Source organism: Diceros bicornis, chromosome 10 (assembly GCF_020826845.1).
Source record: "Diceros bicornis minor isolate mBicDic1 chromosome 10, mDicBic1.mat.cur, whole genome shotgun sequence".
NCBI classification, from domain to species: Eukaryota; Metazoa; Chordata; class Mammalia; order Perissodactyla; family Rhinocerotidae; genus Diceros; species Diceros bicornis.
The window spans coordinates 8,355,377-8,374,906 of NC_080749.1; the positions used below are offsets into that span (position 1 = coordinate 8,355,377).

Genomic DNA, 19,530 nt, shown 5'->3' on the forward strand with positions numbered 1-19,530 from the left:
CCATCTTAGCTGTTGTCCAATTCACAGGAACGTTCTTGAAATTTGAAAGGTCCCATCTCAATGGGAAGCATAGAGACTAGACGCAATATAATTAGACTTGAGGGAATTATTTATTTACAGGCAACCACCACCACTCAGTCAAATTGAACTGATCATCAGCCTAGAAGTAAAACCTCTCGTTAGTGATATGTCAGCTTTTGCTTGAGGGGACAGGAGGAGAATACCACAAGCACCTATGTCAGGCTCCACTGCGTTAGATGCCTGGTTGTAATAATCTCTCATGATTTATCTTCTGTATTAATTTGTTTCTCATAGTTGGAGCCACTTGATCCCCTCATTTCAGGCTCAAGGATAGAGATGGAAAATATAGTTTATTATTCCAACTCTGATTGAATAGTACCATCTTCCTAGAACCCAGTGTTGAGAAGGATTCTGAGGTTTCCTCTGGGTTCAGTGGAAAAGAATATGCAGTGAAGGAAGATTTGGTATTTGAACAGAGCCAAGTATATTGCATCCCCACCATCCCTGCCTTATCTTGTGCTGGTGATATGTGTCCTTTCACAAAAATACAAAATACAAAAATGTTCATTCATTATCGTTAAAGCAAAAAAGAGAAGATTAAGTAATTATGATTTGGATAAACTTATGCAGTAGATGTATATAAACATATCTGAAAATTGTATGCCAAAAAGTTAATAGGAATTCTCACCTCACCATGGAATATGTACAAATGGCAAATAAGTATAAGAAAAGATGCTCCACATCATATGTCATCAGGGAAATGCAAATTAAAACAACAATGAGATAATACTGCACACCTAATAGAATGGGCTAAATCTGGAACATTGAAAACACCAAATGCTGGTGAGGATGTGGAGCAACAGGAACCCTCATCCATTGCTGGTGGGAATGCAAAAACGGTACAGCCACTTTGGAAGACACTTAGTAGTTTCCTACAAAACTAAACAAAATCTTACCATACTATCCAGCAACCTCGCTCCTTGGTATTTACCCCAAGGAGTTGAAAATTTATGTCCATGCAACAACCTGTGCACAGATGCTTATAGCAGCTTTATTCATAGTTGCTAAAACTTGAAAGCAACCAAGATGTCTCTCAGTAGGTGAATGGATGAATAAACTGTGGCACATCCAGACAATGGAGTATTATTCAGCACTAAAAAGAAATGAGCTATCAAGCTGTGAAAAGACATGGAGAAAATTTAAATGCATATTAGTAAGTGAAAGAAGCCAAACCGAAAAGGCTATATACTGTATGATTCCAACTATACGGCATTCTGGAAAACGTAAAACTATGAAAACAGTAAAAAGATCAATGGCTGCCAGGGGTTGGCAGCAGGGAGAGGGCAGAGCACAGAGAATTTTCAGGGCAGTGAAAATACTCTGTATGATGATACAATGATGGATAAATGTCATTCTAAATTTGTCTAAACCCATAGAATGTACAACACCAAGAGTGAACCATAATGTAAACTATGGACTTTGGGTGATTATGATGTGTCAGTGTGGGTTCACCAACTGTAATAAATGTACCACTCTGGTGGAGGATGCTGATGGATGGGGAGACTATACACGCGTGGGTGCAGGAAGTATATGGGAAATCTCTGTACCTTCCTCTTAATTTTGCCGTGAACCTAAAACTGCTCTAAAAAGTAAAGTCTTAAAGATAAATTAATAGGGACTGTATTTGGGAGGTGATGATATAGATTATTTTCACATTATTTTTCCTATTTGTAATTATAAAAACCTTTACAGAGAACTTTTATTACTTTTATAATAGGCAAAAATTTAAAACTACTTAATTATAACTTGAGACATTCATTATATACCATTTTATGTGGGTGGGATGGTGGTGAATGGGCGTATGGAGAGAGTGGGATTAGTCTTATTTGAAATCAAGTACTAAGGAAAATTCAATTTTTCATTATTTACCAAGCAATTAAAATCCTCAGCTTGAGCATACACAATGATAAATTAAGTTTTCTTTTTTTTTTCACCAAGGATCTAGAAACATGCTTTGTAAAGCTAAAATTCTGAAATGAAAATAAAAATGAAATCATATTTTTACTATAATTAGTTTTAAAATGCAATTTCACCATTTAGTCCTATGGAATAAAGTGGTTCTAACCAAAAGGTTGTTGACGACTCCTTAGACACCAAAAAGCATAAGTCCAGATATAGAGATCTTCACACACCTGCACCTCTCTCAGAGCCTGCTCACACCACCCCATCACTCCCCTACAACTGTCTCCTGAACTGGACTCTACCCAAACTACCTGGAGGCTACTCAGCAAGCTATCATCAGTCATGGAACAATGAAGATCATAGTGTAGATAAGATCAGGGATTTTAAACTGATAGCCAGAGCTTGTTAGCTGGGTCACTTTGGGCAGCTCTACCTCTCTAAGACTTGATTTCCTCCTCCATAAAATGGGATAATTAATATCCTTCAGAGAAGACTGCTGTGAGAATGAAATGTGCTAATACATATGAAGTGATCATACTCACAAGGTGACAACATTGTGTCTGGCACGTTATTGTGTTAAATTAATAATAGGTCGTAGGAGTGTTCACAGTGACCGAGCTAACCAAAGGGCTTTGAGTTCCTAACGCGTCCAAGCTTGTGGCTGACACTCCACCTTCTCACCTAGAACAACGTTATTTCACTTGTTGATTTGACGGATTACTGCTCAGGAGATGCCAAGTTGGCTCCAAGTTTCCTGTTCTGCCATATTTCAGCTTCTCAAACTCTAGTTGAAACTCTTCATGTGTGCAGGGTGTGTACATTGTGTCTCCATGCTCTCTTCTGACTGCTTCTCCCTGCCACTGCACCAGACTCTGGGTTAGGAGCTGGGTCTTTAGGAGCTTTAGTGCTGAGTAAGTGGACATGAGACATATGATTTGTGGACAGTGATGCTAATATAACATGTGATGTGCTAAAATAGAGGTGTGCACCCAGTGCTATGAGAATACAAAGTTCAAACACTATATCTGCCTATGGGAATGGGACAAATGCTTCCATGAATAGACATGGAATTCGCTACTGCTAAAGAGACACTTTGTGCCATGTGTCTCAGTCTGCAGTGCCCAGACTCTTCCTTTCCCTACTCCTCTACACTATTCCCCCTCTCTTTCAATCCGTCACAACATTTATGATCTATATTCCATTCCTTCCAACGTCTAGCCAATCTAGTGGTTTAATGATGATAGAAGTGTTTGTGACAGGCTACCTCTAAGAAAACGCATCTCCATGTCGCCATGAGACCTAAAGGAAATTGAGCCCATTGACAGAACAGGAACAAAAAAATATTGTTGAAGTCTAACGGATCTGAGTTTCAATTCTGGTTTTACTGCTTACCAGCTGGGGGACTTGAGTCAACTTTCTTGACTTCTCTGAGCTTTAAGTATTCCTATCTGTGCAACAGGGCTAAGAGAAACCTACCCTACAAAGTCATTGTGAGAATTACATAAATTCATACTTCAAAATGAATAATCACTCAGTAACATTTCATTCCATCATTCCATCATTAATCCAAAGGAATTACTGCAGTGGTGAAGATTTGAAACACTATATAAAGATGGTATGAAGAACATGGTATGAAGAAATTCTGTTTGAGTTTAGGATTCAGTACCCTTCATATCACATTGAGCCGGCATCGTTCAAGCCCTTATCATCACCTTCCATATTCTTAAAATAGCCTCATAACTGTCCTCCCTGATTCAACTTTTGCCACCTCCCCCAAAGTCATTCTCTTACTTTCACGTCACCTTTGCTCAAGTCCTTTGGTGAACTCCCTTTGCACTAAGAATTAAATTCAGTCTCCAAAACCCCACTTGATCTGGCTCTGTTCTCCTTTCCCACCTCATCCTCTACTTCTCTCCCCAACCCTGACTCCACTCCAAGCACACTGTAGTCTCAATGTGTGTGTGTGTGTGTGTGTGTGTGTGTTATGTGCATGTTTGTGTGCACAGGGGGGAGGTAGTATATTACATAAGGAGCACACACCATGAGCCCTGTAATGCTCTAAATGTTTTTTGGTGCATGAACTTGTTAATCTTTTTAATCACCCTGTGAGGAACAGACTGTTTTTATTCCTATTTTACAAATGAGGAAACTATGGCACAAAAAGGTGAAGTATGTAGTTATTGAGTGGCAGAGCCACACTTACCACCTGCCCCACCTGACTTAACCCTGCTCTGAGTGTGCTGAATCCTTGCCCAAGAGCTGCCCCTCTCTCAGATGCTCTCACGCTCAGCTGTCAGTCAGGTGCTTGGCCCTTTCCCTAACAGTTTCCTCCAGTTAGTTAGTCTCCCTCTAAGCACACTGGTACTCCCTTCATAATTCACCTCCCAACTGGAATCTGGTAATTGTTGTTTCCTGATTTGTCTGTAGTGCAGCTCTCCAGCACGAGGATGCATCACATGAGGGCGGGGCCAGATGTGTATTAACCACTTCACTGATTCAGAGCCCAGCACTGGGCCCAGAACTTGACGCTATCCAGAACACCTGTGAAATGACTTAGTGACCTAATGGACCCAATGACCCAAGCTACCAATGCTGGAGGGGGAGGCTGCTGATTGTCCCCTGACTTCCTGTCACATCACCTGCCCCCACCCTGTAAGCCCAACGGCCCATTCACACTCAGAGGGGTCATTTTCCTAGAGGCCCACACTCAGCCACTGGGATGTGATGCTGTGTTACTCCTGGGTGCAGACATGAGAGGCCCCAGGGCCTGGAATGAGCCTGCAGAGAGTGGACGCCGATAGCTGTCCACCGATAGCTATATGAGAAAAACTTTGCCAGTCTAAGAGAACTCAGGCAAACACCCTGGACCTTTGTAATGTTAATTAAGCCACACATCAGCCATTCCACAGATGGAGAAATGGTAAAAAAACAATGAGTTTTTAAGAAGGACTAAAGTTTTCCTCAACTGAATACTTACTATTTCCCCCAGGCACAGGAGCTGTGTGAAGTTCTCAACATTCCCAACTTCACTTGGAGAAAACAGATTTAAAATGACAACAAAGGCCCATATTTTTATAGTGTTGCTATGAGATAAACAATTCTATGATATGCTGGGTTTTTCTCCTAAGATATTATTGTGACCACTTTGTCCTGATCCTCTGTTTTGGTACTCCTCTTGTGGCATGGGGTGTGGTTATGGACATCAACATTTTCATTCATGTGTTACAAGCAACCTGACAGAGGAGTCTCTTCAACAATACAAAAAAAAAGGAAAAAAATGAAGGAAAAGAAAATATGTTGCAAGGTGTGTAAAGGGTAGAAGACAGGCTCCTCTTGGAGGATGGGGAAGTGTGTGATCACCTCAGAACGTAGTTTACGGACACGGAGAAAATAACCGACAAAACTAAATATACCTCTGTATTCTCTATTGATCCTCTCTAAGCCACTCATAGAGATTTCCTACTCTGGATGAGGTAACCCATTCTCTAGGGAAAAGGGAACTAATTAGCACATACTGCCTAATTTAATGTTCTTAACAGCCCTGCAAGGTCCATATTGGGAAATTAAAGCTCAGAAAGATTATGTACCTTGCCCAAAGGCATACACGTAGTAATGAGCTGTTAGACCCCGAAGCCATAAGTGTTTCCTCATAAAAAATGGGGGGTTGGTATGAGGATTATGTGAAATTTGTGTCTCATGTACAGTGAGACTAACATGACATTGTACAGTGAGAATCACGCATGTACCAGGGAGAGTGCGTATAAGGAGATGCCAATTCAAAGGGAAGAGAATGTTAAATAAGAAGTTTTCTTTTCCTTAAAAGTTGGGATGAATTTCCCTGGGGCCCTGCTCTTCTGTGCCTTCTCCTTCACTCCCAGACCAAGTTCCTCAGAGCAGTGGCTCTTCCAGGGAGGGCCAGGAACCCACACAGATGTCTGAGAGGCATTTCTAGGATAGACATGCAGTGCCCTCTGTGTCCACACTATCTCCACTAAGCTCGAACCCCCACCCTAGTCAATTTTTTGGTCTCACTTCACTCAGACATTCTTGCATTCAAACCTTCATGGGGCCCCCTCAACACGGCAGGGCCTGTGTTCAGCGCAGGTGGACAATGATAAACTCCACAGAGGCCCTGCTCTCAAGGGCTAAGCTGAAGGCAGCAACCACACCACCTCACATCCGAGGGGAGGAGATGAGTGCTGGAAAGCCCAAAGGAGGGTCACTTAAGCCTCTCCAGGAGGAGACAATGCTTCTCCTGAGTCCTGAGGGATGAGTGAGAGGTAGGCAGGTGAGGTGTGGGGAAAGGGCATTGCCAGGAGAGGAAGGAGCTGCCTCCTCAAGGCATGGAGGTCAGATCTCACATCTGCCAGGATTCAGACCCTCTGGAGCAGTGGCTCTACAGAGTGCTTTCTGCACCAGCAGTCTTCGTATCCCCAGGGAACTTGTTAGAAGTATCGGTTTTCAGACCTCACCACAGACCATCGGAATCAGAAACTCTGGCTTGGGACACAAAATTCTGTGTTATTGAGTCCTGTAGGTGATTGTGGTACGTGCTGAGGTGTGAGAACCTCTTGCTAAGCATAGGATGCTGGGCAGTGGAGAATCAAAAGGTTGGGGACAACCAAAAGGTTGGAGTTTTATGATGGAGGGTCCTATGAAAAATAAAATAATATGTACTTCAGTGTGACCCTGAAGTCAATGGAGAAATAATTGTCAAAATATTTCATTCATGTTTTACAAGCATCTTAGGGAAAGTGCATGATCAGTTTGGGTTTTTCGGATGAACGCTCTGGTTTTTAGACGGTTCATCTCTATTACTTACGTGTTCAGCCTGAATTCCAATCCTGGCTCCCCACTGCACCCCTTCTCAGTGGAAGTATCCAATTTTATTGTCTTGTACCAAGGTGGAAAAGCTCTAATGTGGTTCTTCTAGTGTTTGTTTGTTTGTTTGTTTCCTTTTTCCTGCCATTAATACATGGCGACCACTCATTAGAGTTCCTTGTTTCATCAACAATGCTGGTTAGAAACATCTGTTAGACATTTACTTCCTGGGGTGGACAATTTCTCCCTCTTTCTCAAACTCAGTTTTTAAGATCTCATTATTTTGAACTCAATTCAATTCAATTTGTGGTTTGTTAAGATGGTCATACTTTGGTAGATTTCTCTAGAATATGAAGGGTAGGCCATTTTGTGGACCCAAGGAGTCTTCAGGACAAGAGCAGGTCCTATAGCTCACTAAGCTCTCCTTTTAGGTCAAGATAAAACCAGCACGCACTTCCCTCTGTCCCAGCGGTACTGAGAACGCCGGTGCTGGCCGACTTCCCAATGGGCCCATAATTGCTGACCCAGCTGTCACAGCTTGTTTTCTGAGAAAGACAGAGTTCTGGAGGCATATTCTGGCAGATTTGATGGATGTTGGTAGCTTGTCAACAAACAAGCTAAAAAAAGGACTCCACTGAATAAAAGATTCCAAGCTCGAATCCCCAAGTGAGCTGAGAAGGGTTCTTGTGTGGGTCGGTGACAGAGTCTGTTTTCTCACAGGCTGGAAAGCTGAAGCTCAAAGTTGACAAGAGAAACTATCGATTCACCTTGAACAATTCGTCCCACTCACACTCTTCAGCTATTCACTGCAAACATGATTTTCAACACAATTACAGTTTGAAGTTTATCTCATGATACATTATATAAGAAAGATGATTATTATTCAGACCGTACATTTGCACTGAAGACCCAAGGGCTTCGGCTAGCAATCCACAAACCACAAAGGTTTCCACAGTCCACTCAAATTTGCACATATCCTCTACCAATTCTGTGACTTTTCCAGGCCTTGTCAGAAGCTGGTGATAACCTCAGATGAACTATGAAAACAATGTAAGTTTCCAAAGCTAACCATGACAACTCCTAAGAATAATTTTTTTACAGAATTTCTGACATTTCTGTGTATGATAGCAGGTGAAAAACAGGATAGGTCTCAAGAAAACAACATAAAAAACAGTCATAGTACAAAAAAAAAATAAAAACTCTGCATTCCAACCCTAACTTTAGCAGATAGACTTTTGAGCTCTTACAGTCAGACTTGCCTTCTTATAATGCCTAGGTTTTTTTTTAATATCTTAGACTTGTAGACATCTCTGCACACACTTAAAATTGTTTGCTACCTACAAAGATTATAGCAAAATAATGTATTCATTTTAGGGAACTTTCAAAGTTGTAGAGATCCTTTCATTTGTTTATTAAATTCACGGACAGATGTTGGGCATATTCTGTCCTCTTTTTGGTCACTCTGCTGAGCTGTGAGATGCAAAGATGATTGAGACATGGACAGTTCCATTCAGGGACTCAGATACAATAACATTAAAACCTGGCAAATGAATCAGTTTGATGACGTAGGCTGTGATAAGGGAAAACATAATGATAGTCCCTACAACTTATTACCCACATAGGGACTTGTGAGAGTGAAAAGGGGAGCTAGAGATAACTAAACTGGGATGATAAGCATAGTCTAGGACTATATGGACAAAGTGGACCTATGGTCACCCCAAGTAAAAGGTGCAGAGCAGGCAGTAAGTGAGAAATGGCTGGTCACCCCACTAAGGGAAAAATAGGTTAACAGAAGGTTTCGTTAAGGGGATAATGTTTCACAAATCTCATTTACAAGTTCACGGAAAGAATAATCAAGGCAAAGGATGATACTGAGCAGCCAACCCCTGTTGTGAAAACAGCATAATGCGATCATGCACTGCTCCCTTGCTTCATACGACCATCAATGATCTTCAGCCACAACACACAAATGCTCCCTGAAAGGATGTTTGCACAGAGAGAGACATTTAAATAGTAGTGTCAAAACTGGAGACGAGAGCTGCTATTTCTCCCTCCTAAAACTAGTTGGCATTTTTTCTAAAAAAAGATTTACCATGGTTTTATTTTGGAGGGAAATTGAACACTCTTTGTTAATAATTCTACCTGGGCACAGTCTGTGGAATTTAGTGTTAGAAGGCCAGTGGGGGAATAACAGTAAGTCACCCCAGTGACCATTTCAACAGGGAGTAAATGTAAAACAAACTGTGGGAGGCAAGGCCTTGACATTTGTGTGGACACCCACTGCTGCTTAAAGTGATTGATCTCACATTAGGTCATTTTCCCTTTTAAGCTTCCCTTTAAAATCACCACCATTAGCATACGGGTCATGAGAATCAGAGCTATACAGTCAGTCCAATCACACACCAGGCAGCAGGATGTTAATTCATCAGGAAAAATTGTTAACCCTGGAATTTCCCCTCCTTTACTGGCCTTACAAAAGACTTTGTTTTCTTGACCTCCGCATTTACGAGCATTTCTTTGTCTGTCTTTCCTAGCTACTAAAAACCCTTGAGTTCCTAAAGGGCAAGATTGTCTTATTTATGTCTAGAGCTCCAAAGCTCTAGAGGAGAGGTAATGTTTATTGTCTATTGAAGGAGTTTTAAAATCCTCAATCAGAAAAGTTATTTAGGATAGATCAGAAAAGTTGACTTAATCACAGTGTTTTTTACTTAATGTGCTTTTATTGCACATGTATATGTATATTTGTCTCTTCATAGAAGAGATTTTTCAGTTAGTCCTATATGAACCAAGAGAAAGAAGAGTGGGCAGATTCCATTCTTTAACCAACTTAATTTTAAGACATATGTGGGCCTCAATTTCCTTATCTATAGAATGAAGGAATTGCAACAAATGATCTTGGAGATTTTTCCAGCTATAAAATGCTATGATTTCCAAAGCTGGATTCAAAGCCCACATTGGGGTCTCAAAGTCCCCAGGTCTGACTGCTGCCATCCTGTCCCTTCACTTCTCCAGGGATTGCGTAACTATAAACTTGGCCTTTTGAGTGTCCCTGTGATAGAACCACATGGGCCTTAGGTGCCAAAGATGAAATTTACAACTTCGAGGCCTCTACCATGCATGATAAATAGCTCCAACTGATGGAACAACAACAAAGAGGACAGCTGAAGCAAGGATGACAAAGAGATTTATTTGGGGAAAGAGAATATGACTTCAGTTCTGAGGCTGATGGATTTTGGATGACACCACTTGGCAATAATTAACCAAATAGGAGCAAAATCTTTTCTTTGTGTGGAAAGGAGGCAACCTGAGGTATAAAATGATGGTTGCAATTTTTAATGAGATTGGGAAGCCTGACAGATCATTATACCTTATCAGAATATATAATGCTTTTTAAAATTAATTAGCTTCCCATATTTAAAGAAATTCAAATAGAAGCCCCAGACAGAAGTCAACCTGGTTTAAAGTCTCCAGATGGCCTGATAAAGGTGTAGGAACCCTCCAGACCTGGTGTGTAAAAAAGTTTACCTCCTTCCTTTGAGGTACAGGTGAGATGAGGTCCTGAATAAGGAGGAAACAGAAAAATGGAGAGAAGTTTGATGACCAGCTTAAATACCAGATGAAGGTAATTATGATCAGAGCTAACACTTTTTGAATGCATATCATATGCCAAGCACTATTTCAAGCAATTTGCAAATATGAAATGAGCAAATATGAAATGAGCACCTCTCCTTTCATAGAAAAGGAAACTATGTCCACAGATGACCCAAGATTGCCCAAGATTACACAACTAGTAGGTGATACAGCTAGTTTTGCATCTCTGCTGGCTGGAGTGTAGAGCCCATGTGTTTAACGTTACTGTATACTGTCTTTAAAGGTGTTTACGTTTAATTGAAAATCCTTAAGATTAGCAATCACAGACATGAAAATGACAATGCACTAAGAATGAAGTGGCTCTCAGAGTTAGAAGAAGGGTTTGAGAAGATGGTTTTAAATTCTGGCTCTATATAACAATCACTTAAGAACTACAAAAAATACTTGAGCTGGGGACCCTAGCCAGAGATTGTGACTTAGTTGGAGTGTGGCCAGAGTAGGTATTTAAAAATAGTACATACTCAGGTGATTCTTTGCAGACGTAGGTTTGATAATGCAGGTAAAGAATAAAGGAGTAGAGGTGTGTTAGCCCAGGGGCTCCTGGACTGAGCAGTAGTTTAACTTTGTCCCTGGGCGTCTTAGCTACATATGCTTAGGAATTGTAGGTTGCTCATTTTGGTCTTCTGAATAAAGCAATAATATGAGTATTAGAAGATAATGATGTTTTCCCTCGAATAAAATTTCTCCATGTTATATGATTAAACACTTCCAGACACATAGTGGAAAGCTCCAAAATATAGAACCAGTAGAGAACTGCATTCAAATCCTGCCTCAGAAGACTACTGGTTGTGCCACTTTGAGGAAGTTGTTCATTCAACAAATTTAATTGCTATAATTGAAATGAACCTCATTCTGTGCTGACAACTGGGTATCTAATTACGTAGGATCTTTGACCTTATGGAGCTCATAAACCGGTAGGTGAGACAAGTAATTCACAATGAAATGCACAAGTAAATAGCCAGTAAATTATCTATTTATCTAATCTCTATCTATTTATCTATACATATATATATATGTTTCTCTCTAGCTCTGTCTCCATCTCTCCATATATCTATCTGTTTATCTATATCTCAATTGCTGTACACTGAATATTTGTATCCCCCCAAAATTCATATGTTGAAACTTAATCCCTAGTGTGATGGTATTTGGAGCTGAGCTCTTTGGGAGGTAATTAGATCATGAGGGTGGAGCCCTCATGAATGGGATTAGTGCCCTTATGAAAGAGACCCCAGAGAGCTCTCTTGCCCCTTCTGCCAGGTGAGGACACAGTGGGAAGATGGCCATCTATGAACCAGAAAGTGAGCCCTCACCAGACACCAAACACCAGGTAGTTGCTGTACCTTGATCTTGGACTTTCTAACCTCCAAAACTGTGAGAAATAAATTTCTGTTGTTTATAAGACACTCAGTCTATGGTGTTCCATTATAACAGCTCAAACAGATTAAGACAGTGATCAATGCTTTGAAAGAAAAGAATGGTGTATTTTAAGACAGAAAAATAGAGTAAACTTATTTAAATTGGGAATCAATTGGCACCTCTTTGAGAAAATGATAACAAAGCTAAGACCGATTAAGAGTTGAGCTAAAGAAGGCAGAGGGAGTGGGGAGCATTCCAGACAGAGGGATCAGCATATCCCCGAGACAGAAGAGAGCTTGGCATGGTAGAAGGCAGAAGAAAAGCCACGATGGCTTGAGCCCAGATAAGGAGGAGATCTTGCTGGATGATAAGACCAGTGAAGTAGGCAAAGGCCAGATCCTAGAGAGCCTGTTCTTTATACACAAGACTTTGGTTGTATTCCTAAGTACATGCAGCACTTTAAAAGGTTTTCGGGAAAAAGTGGCTCAACGCTGTATTTTATGATTTTCCCACTGGCTGTAGCAGAGATAATGGACTAAAAGAAAAGACGAGTGAAAGTGGGTTGCTGCATTAAAAATTTAGATGATAGAAGATGTAACTGAAGTAGGCTGGTGACTATGAAGATGAAAAGGAATGGATGTATTGTGATGATTTTTGGAAGTAATACTGATAGAGATTGCTGATGGATTTACTGTGGGAAGTAAGGGAGAGAAAAGATCTCAAGAAAGATTCTCAGGTCTGCTTTGGGCATCTGGCAGTATTTATTGAAAGGAGGAAGACCACGAGAAGAAGACATTGAGCATGGTTGGAGGGTACAAGTTGATTAAGAGTTCCCTTTGGGATATGTTAAATTTGAGCTATTTATGACTTAACCAAATTGAAATATCAATCAGGCAAATGAATGTATATTTTTAGAGCTCAGAAGAAATATTTGGCCTAAGATGCAAATTACTTAACTTTTCAAAAAGTGAATTCACCTTTATAAATTTCAGTTTCCTTTTCTGTAGTACATAGGAATAGCAATTCTTATCTTGAGAGACTATTGTGAGGTTTGGAGTGGGTGTCACACCATATTGTGCATAGTAAATGACAGTAGGGGAGGGAGACGATGATGGTGGTGGTGGCACTTCTAAAGGCAATTGCTAACTTGATGGAAAAGCTGCCGCCAACAAGAAAGATCCTGGTCCTCTTTCCCTGAAAACGCCTCCATTCGTCACAGCTTAGGATGGTTGTCCTCAATTCCGCACCTCTTCCTCTCTTGCAGTCTCCACAAGAGATGAATTAGTTTACACAATTCTATGTTAACATCTCTATTTCAAGTGTGCATCTTTCATTCAGCGACTCAGCGAGGTAGGAGGACCCGTGTCCTTTATTTACTCGGTTCACCAGCATGAACATGTTTGGACAAAGACTAATCAATCTGAAAATTGATAAGAAAGAGAAAACATCCATATAAAACTTAAAAATCAGATACCCTAGTTGACAACAGAGGTGACAGGAGGAAAAATGGTAATGGAGGAGGTATTCAATAATTCTTATGAGAAACAATGTAGCCAGCTTGGTTGCCAGATACCCACAGGTAGAAGATGTGTCATAGCCAAATGAACTCAACATACAGCAAGAAGAGGTGTAACTTCTTCAGAATGAATATCTGTAAGGATTTTAAAATTATTTCTTACATATATATATATATTTTTTGTGAGGATATCAGCCCTGTGCTAACATCTGCCAATCCTCCTCTTGTTTTTGCCGAGGAAGACTGGCCCTGGGCTAACATCCGTGCTCATCTTCGTCCACTTTATATGGGACGCCGCCACAGTATGGCCTGCCAAGCAGTGTGTCGGTGTGCGCCCCGGATTCGAACCGGCGAACCCCGGGCCGCTGCAGCAGAGCGTGCACACTTAACCACTTGCGCCACTGGGCCGGCCACAAAATTATTTTAAATTTTACCATGAAATTATTTACTCCATGGAATTATTTAGCAGTAGTAATCATAATAGGAAAAGATCTCGTGCTGTGGTCTTTGTAAAACGCAGTGAGAGATGGCATTTTATCCTACTTTTAGGCATAAAGAGAGAACCTAGGGCTGGCAGGAAACTGAGATTCCAGAGCCTATAATAATGGTAGCAAAGACAACCACAGACACAGATCTGAATCCGAAAGACAGCCCTTGCCTGATGGAGGATACGGTTAATGATTCCAAAAAGGCAACACGTACTGGCAATACAGGCATTTCTCCGTGAATATACACCTATGTGAGTGCCAACTGTCACTTGCTAAGCACAGACTGTTTGCTGGATACTCTGCTCTATACTTTATACATAATAACTCAAGGATGATATAGTCTTTAAAGTAATTACACTGTCATTTACAGATGAGGAAACAGAGGTTCAAAGAAGTCAAGAGTGTTCGCTGGAAGGTTCATTTTTTTAAAAGCAGACCATTAGTTCAATTGTTCCTAACCAAGCACACAAAAGGAATCTGTTGCTCTGAACATCATTGTGACCAGGGCAAGAAGACAGCCCTGGTGACCTGAAAGCAACAGGAACCTCAGTAAAGTAGAACAGTCACCCTGGCATTTATAAAGGGAATGAGGTGATCAAAGGAAAAAGATTTTAAAAATAATAAATATTTAGGGAAATAGAGACATGCTTTTACTTCTAGAAATTTCAAAACAGAATATATCAGAATAGGCTTAGGAGCCTCCAAACACCTTCACTTTGGGAACTGCAACCATGGATAATCTCAGTTATCCCAATGACAACAAGTGTGAAGTATTAAAGAAACCCATCTATAAGAAAGATTCTAATAAGCTTATGATTTTTAGAACCTATAAATTGTATATATGCATACAGAGAAAGGAGACCCCCCCCATTAGAAAGAATACTGTAACTTTTAGAAATACAATAAAAACTTTAAACAATGAGTAAGGATGGCTAGCCTCCAAGTCCAAAACATTAAATACACATTAAATATTCGTGGAGCATACGGCAAGCGTCAGACACTGATCTAAGTCCCAGAGAGCAGAGAGGTAGGACATGATCCCCTCTTATAGAGTAGACTGGCTAGGCAGGGAAGCACCAGGTAATTTTAATTACAAGATAAGACCTAGAATTGAAGCATAAAACATAAAAGGTGGTCACACGACAAGGTCTGGGAGACAGAGAGTCTTGAAAAGCAGGTGATATGTGATCTAGGTGGTGACTGGCAACCGGCAGTCATCCTGGTGAGGTAGGAGGAGGAGATTTCAGAAAAAAACATCTGCAAATATGAAAAGGTGGAGTCAGGAGAGAAGCTCATGTCTGTGCAGAGAAGCGGAGACGTACACTGAGCGGAAGCTGAATATGAGGGACGTTGCAAATGAAAGAGGGCGGAGGGCCAAAGGACTTGGGAAGTGCAGACTCTTGCAGAGGCTACGAGGAGCCCTTGGAGGGGACGAGTCAATGCTCATTTCAGAACCGTCCTGGAAGCAGGAGGCCATCAGAGCAGCTCCCGAGTGTTGGGTGAGGAAAGATGAGGGACAAGCTTGGCTGGTGACAGGCAGGTTGTAGAACCTCCAGAATGGAGTGACTAAAGCTTGCAAAAGAAATCTACAAGCATAGGACTTTTAAGCCAGATTTGGAGAAAGAAAAAGAAAAAGGGACAAACAAAGTAAAATAAAATGCAACAAAACAAAACAAAAGCCTCCTTTTGGGGCAGACCCTGTGGTGTTGACAGATGAAAGACAATGAAACACCTCAGTTCCCAGTCTGCTTTGACTTCTCCAACAAGGAGAATGCTTTTCAAATCAGAAAGGATAGTCTTTCTTAGGAGGGAATTGAGCCTAAGAGAGGTTAGAAAAGAGGAGGGGCTATCTCCTACTGTGAATGCCTTTCCTCCTGCAGGCCAGAGGAATTCTATTTTAAGCTTCTGAAAGGAGGTACAGACAGCATGAGAAACAGAAGAGCAGAGAGAGGCAAATATCTTCATTTCACACCTTCTCTTTCCTTGCCTCTTTTGCACTAAGCATAACAAAACCATGCAGCTTTCCCCTGCTGCCCTTTGTGCCAGCCCCTCCTGCGGCCTCGGACTCCTTTCTGCCAGGGAAGTGACTGCTCAACTGCTGAGCCTCAGCTGAGATCGAAGATGTCACCTGACTCTTTCTGATACCAACAGTAACACTTGCTGACTTTCTCCTCTTTGCCCCCTTGGCCCCTTTGCAGATTTCTATCAGGCACATACAATCCCTTATTGCACATTTCTGTTTACATGCTTGTTACCCCATCTCTGACTATCAGCAATGTCAATCATTCAACAAATACTCACTGAAAGTGTAATGTGTATTCAACATTGTGAGGGGCATGGGGACACATGACAGGTACAATTACCGTCTTTTTGAGGCTTAGAGTTGAGTTGGAGGAGACAGATGTCAAAAAAAAACAATTACACAATTAATTAATGAAATGCAATTGTAAAAAGTGCTTCAAAGGGAAAATGCAGGACTTAAAAACATCCAGAAAAGTTCTTATTTTTCCTCATATCCCTAAAGCTTTGCGTGATCCTTGGTATGTCTTAAGTGCTAAATAAATGTTGTCAACTGAATGAATAAACGAGTGAATGAATGAATATGCAAATATTTCCAAAATGGTAAAAGTTTAAGTCTTAAGAAATTATAGAGCTATAAGATTTATACCAATCTTTAGCAAAATACTCAAATGGAATTTTGAGAAAAATGTTATAAGCCCATAGAAAAAAATGAGTTATCTAGAAACTACAATGGTTGTATTAATAGTAAGTAATTCCAGATAAATTACGTGGTTTCCCATAGTGAGACAAGGAGACTGGACTGATACATGTATCCATCCATTCCACAAATATTCATTAAATACCTATTTGTGTCTATTAGGTGCTGGAACTTAATAGGCAAGGTGCCTGCTTTCCTGGCATTTACATTCTGGCGCAGGAACTTGGAGAAGCAAACAACAAACAAGTAAGCCAAAACAAACAAACAAGATTCTGGTTTGTGGAAGGCACCACAAAGAAAACAAAAGCACATCATTTAACCGTGGGTGAATGGTTGGTGCACAGGAAGTGGGGCAGGTGACTTGAGAGCGGAGATCAGAGCGGACTTCTCTGAAGAGATGGCATTAGAACTGGCAATCACATTGGCCAAAGGAGCTAACCATGTAAATTTTGGGGAAAATTGTTTTGTGCCTAGGGATCAGAAAGTGCAAAGGCCCTGAGGTAGAAAAAGTCTGCCATGTTTCAGAAACATGAAGAAGGCCTTTATGGACAGAGAAGTAAACAGAAGTTGAATAAGTAGGCATGGAACACTTAATAAGGAATTTTACTTGCTGGTAAGGAGTTTCAATTTTATTTTAAGTGAAGCAGTCAGGAGAATGATATAATTATATTTTTTATTTATAAAGATCACTTTGGCTACTGCACAGAAAATGGATTTTGGGAGATAGTGTCATGGAGCAGGAACTCTAGGTAGGAAGCCATTGAAATACTCTAGGTGAGTACTGACAGAGGTGTCTACTCAGGAAGGCAGGAGAAGTACCTGAATTTAAGATGTGTTTTGGAGGCAGGAACTGGTAGAGCCACTATGAACTATAGATAAGTTGATTAGGAGTAGAGGTTCTGGGAAAGAAGGAATCAAGGCTGCCCCCTAGGTTTTTGCTCTAGGAAGTAGATGAATAGCGGTGCCATTTACTGAGATAGGGGACATGCGCATGAGCAGGTATTCAAGAGTTCTGCTTTTGCTATATTAAACTTTAGATGTTTATTATAGTTTCAAGTGAAGATATCAAGGATATTGTAGGTATAATTCTAGAAGTCAGGCCAGGAGATACAGATATGGAGGTGATCAGCATACACATGTTATTTAAATTTGTGGAATGCTATAAATTCAGGTAGGCATAGAGTACAGATGGAAAGCAGAAGTCCTGAGACCAAGCCCTGAGAATGAGGAGAGGTAACAAGTGAGACAGAAGGGAAAGCCAGGGTTTTATAAAGTGGAAACAGCTAATTGAACCAAATACTACTGAGAGGCTGAGTGAAGAGAGACAAATGAAGTAACCATTGGATTTGGCTACATTGGGGTCACTGGTGGTCTTGATGGAGGTAGTTTCTATAGAGCATTCTGCATTACTGAGGGCTTCCCTGAAGAAATAGAACCAGCAGGTTGTATATATATAGAGAGAGAGATTTATTGCAACGAATTGGCTTATGGGATTGTAGGGGTTGGCCAGGCAATTTTGAAATCTGTAGGGCAGGCTGTCAGGAGGAGCAAGCTGGAAACTCTCTGTCAAGAGCCAAGGCTGCAGTGCACAGGTAGAATTTCTTCTTCCTTGGGGAAACCTCAGTTCTGCTCTTAGACCTTTCAACTGACTGAATCAGGCCAACCCAGATTATCAAGGATAATCTCCTTTACTTAAAGTCAAATGGTCACAGCTGTTAACCACATCACAGCAACACCTAGATTAGTGTTGGGTTAGATAACTGGGGACTATAGCCTAGCCGGCTGACACAGTAAACTGATCACCACATGTCAGGGAGGTGAGCTGGGAGAGTCAGGAACTAAAGCCACGTTTTGGAGAGAAGATAATCCGGGAAGAGGAGGGCAGAGGAGAAGAGGAGATAGCTGATAAATAGGGCCATAGGGCTTTTGAGTTGTTGCTTTGTTTAATAGCTTCTACAGCAAAATTTTATGTTTACAGGCATGACTCAGTAAAAATGGAGATAAGATGATGTTGAGAGAGTTTGGGGTCCAGATGACATGCTGAGGCATTGGTTTTAGGTAGAAATTGAGAGACCTGTTCTTTTTTGCCTAAGGGAAAAAGCACCAAAGCCCCAGGACTGCGACTGAAGATGACAGACTGCCAGCTGAGGATCATTACAGAGAAGGATGTTCTGTGTCCAACAGCTCCCCAAGGTGGTTCACTTCCCACCACTCGCATTATTTACCTGAGGCTTATTTTCCCCTTAGAGGATGCACTCACTAGATGTGGAGGTTTCCTGGAGAGGATGCCACATAGGACTGGGCTACCTCAAAGTCAAGAGCTCTTAGGTGGGCCTAGAATTGCACTATAGCAGATCTGTGAACCTCCTAATATTATAGATGAATTTGCATGGTACTGTGGGCACTTTTCTTAAGAGGTTCCCTTGCTGCCATCAGATTCTCAAAGGGGTCCATCACCAGAAAGAGATAAACATGTTGCTCAAAAGTCTCTTTGAACCCTACAGTCTATCATTTAACTTGATGCTACAAGTTTTTCTGTGCAAGCATAAGAACAATGGGCATTAAAAACAGGATAATACTGGCCCAGTGGTGTAGTGGTTAAGTTCAGTGCACTCTGCTTTGGCAGCCTGGGTTCAAGGGTTCAGATCCCAGTCACGGACCTACACCACTCATCAAGCCATGCTGTGGCAGTGACTCACATACAAAATAGAGGAAGGCTGGCACAGATGTTAGCTCAGGGACAATCTTCCTCAAGCAAAAAGAGGAGGATTGGCAACAGGTGTTAGCTCAGGGTTAATCTTCCTCAACAAAACAAACCAAGGATAACTGATAGGATTGAGAGAAAACAAAAGTATAAGGACATGTTAAAGAGTAATAGGATTATTACAACAAAATAGATGGCTGAAGTAATAATATAAACAAACTTTTTATTTCAGCAGGAAAGCTTCATGTTGTACTTAAAAATAAACCTCCTAGTTGTGACAACTATTACCAAG

General features: G+C 41.0%; 1 protein-coding gene across 3 annotated transcripts in view; it reads right to left on the reverse strand.

Moving 5' to 3' along the window:
• Positions 1 to 19,530, reverse strand: part of CNTNAP5 (contactin associated protein family member 5) — a 757,303-nt gene that overhangs the window by 404,443 nt on the left and 333,330 nt on the right. The window lies entirely within an intron of this gene.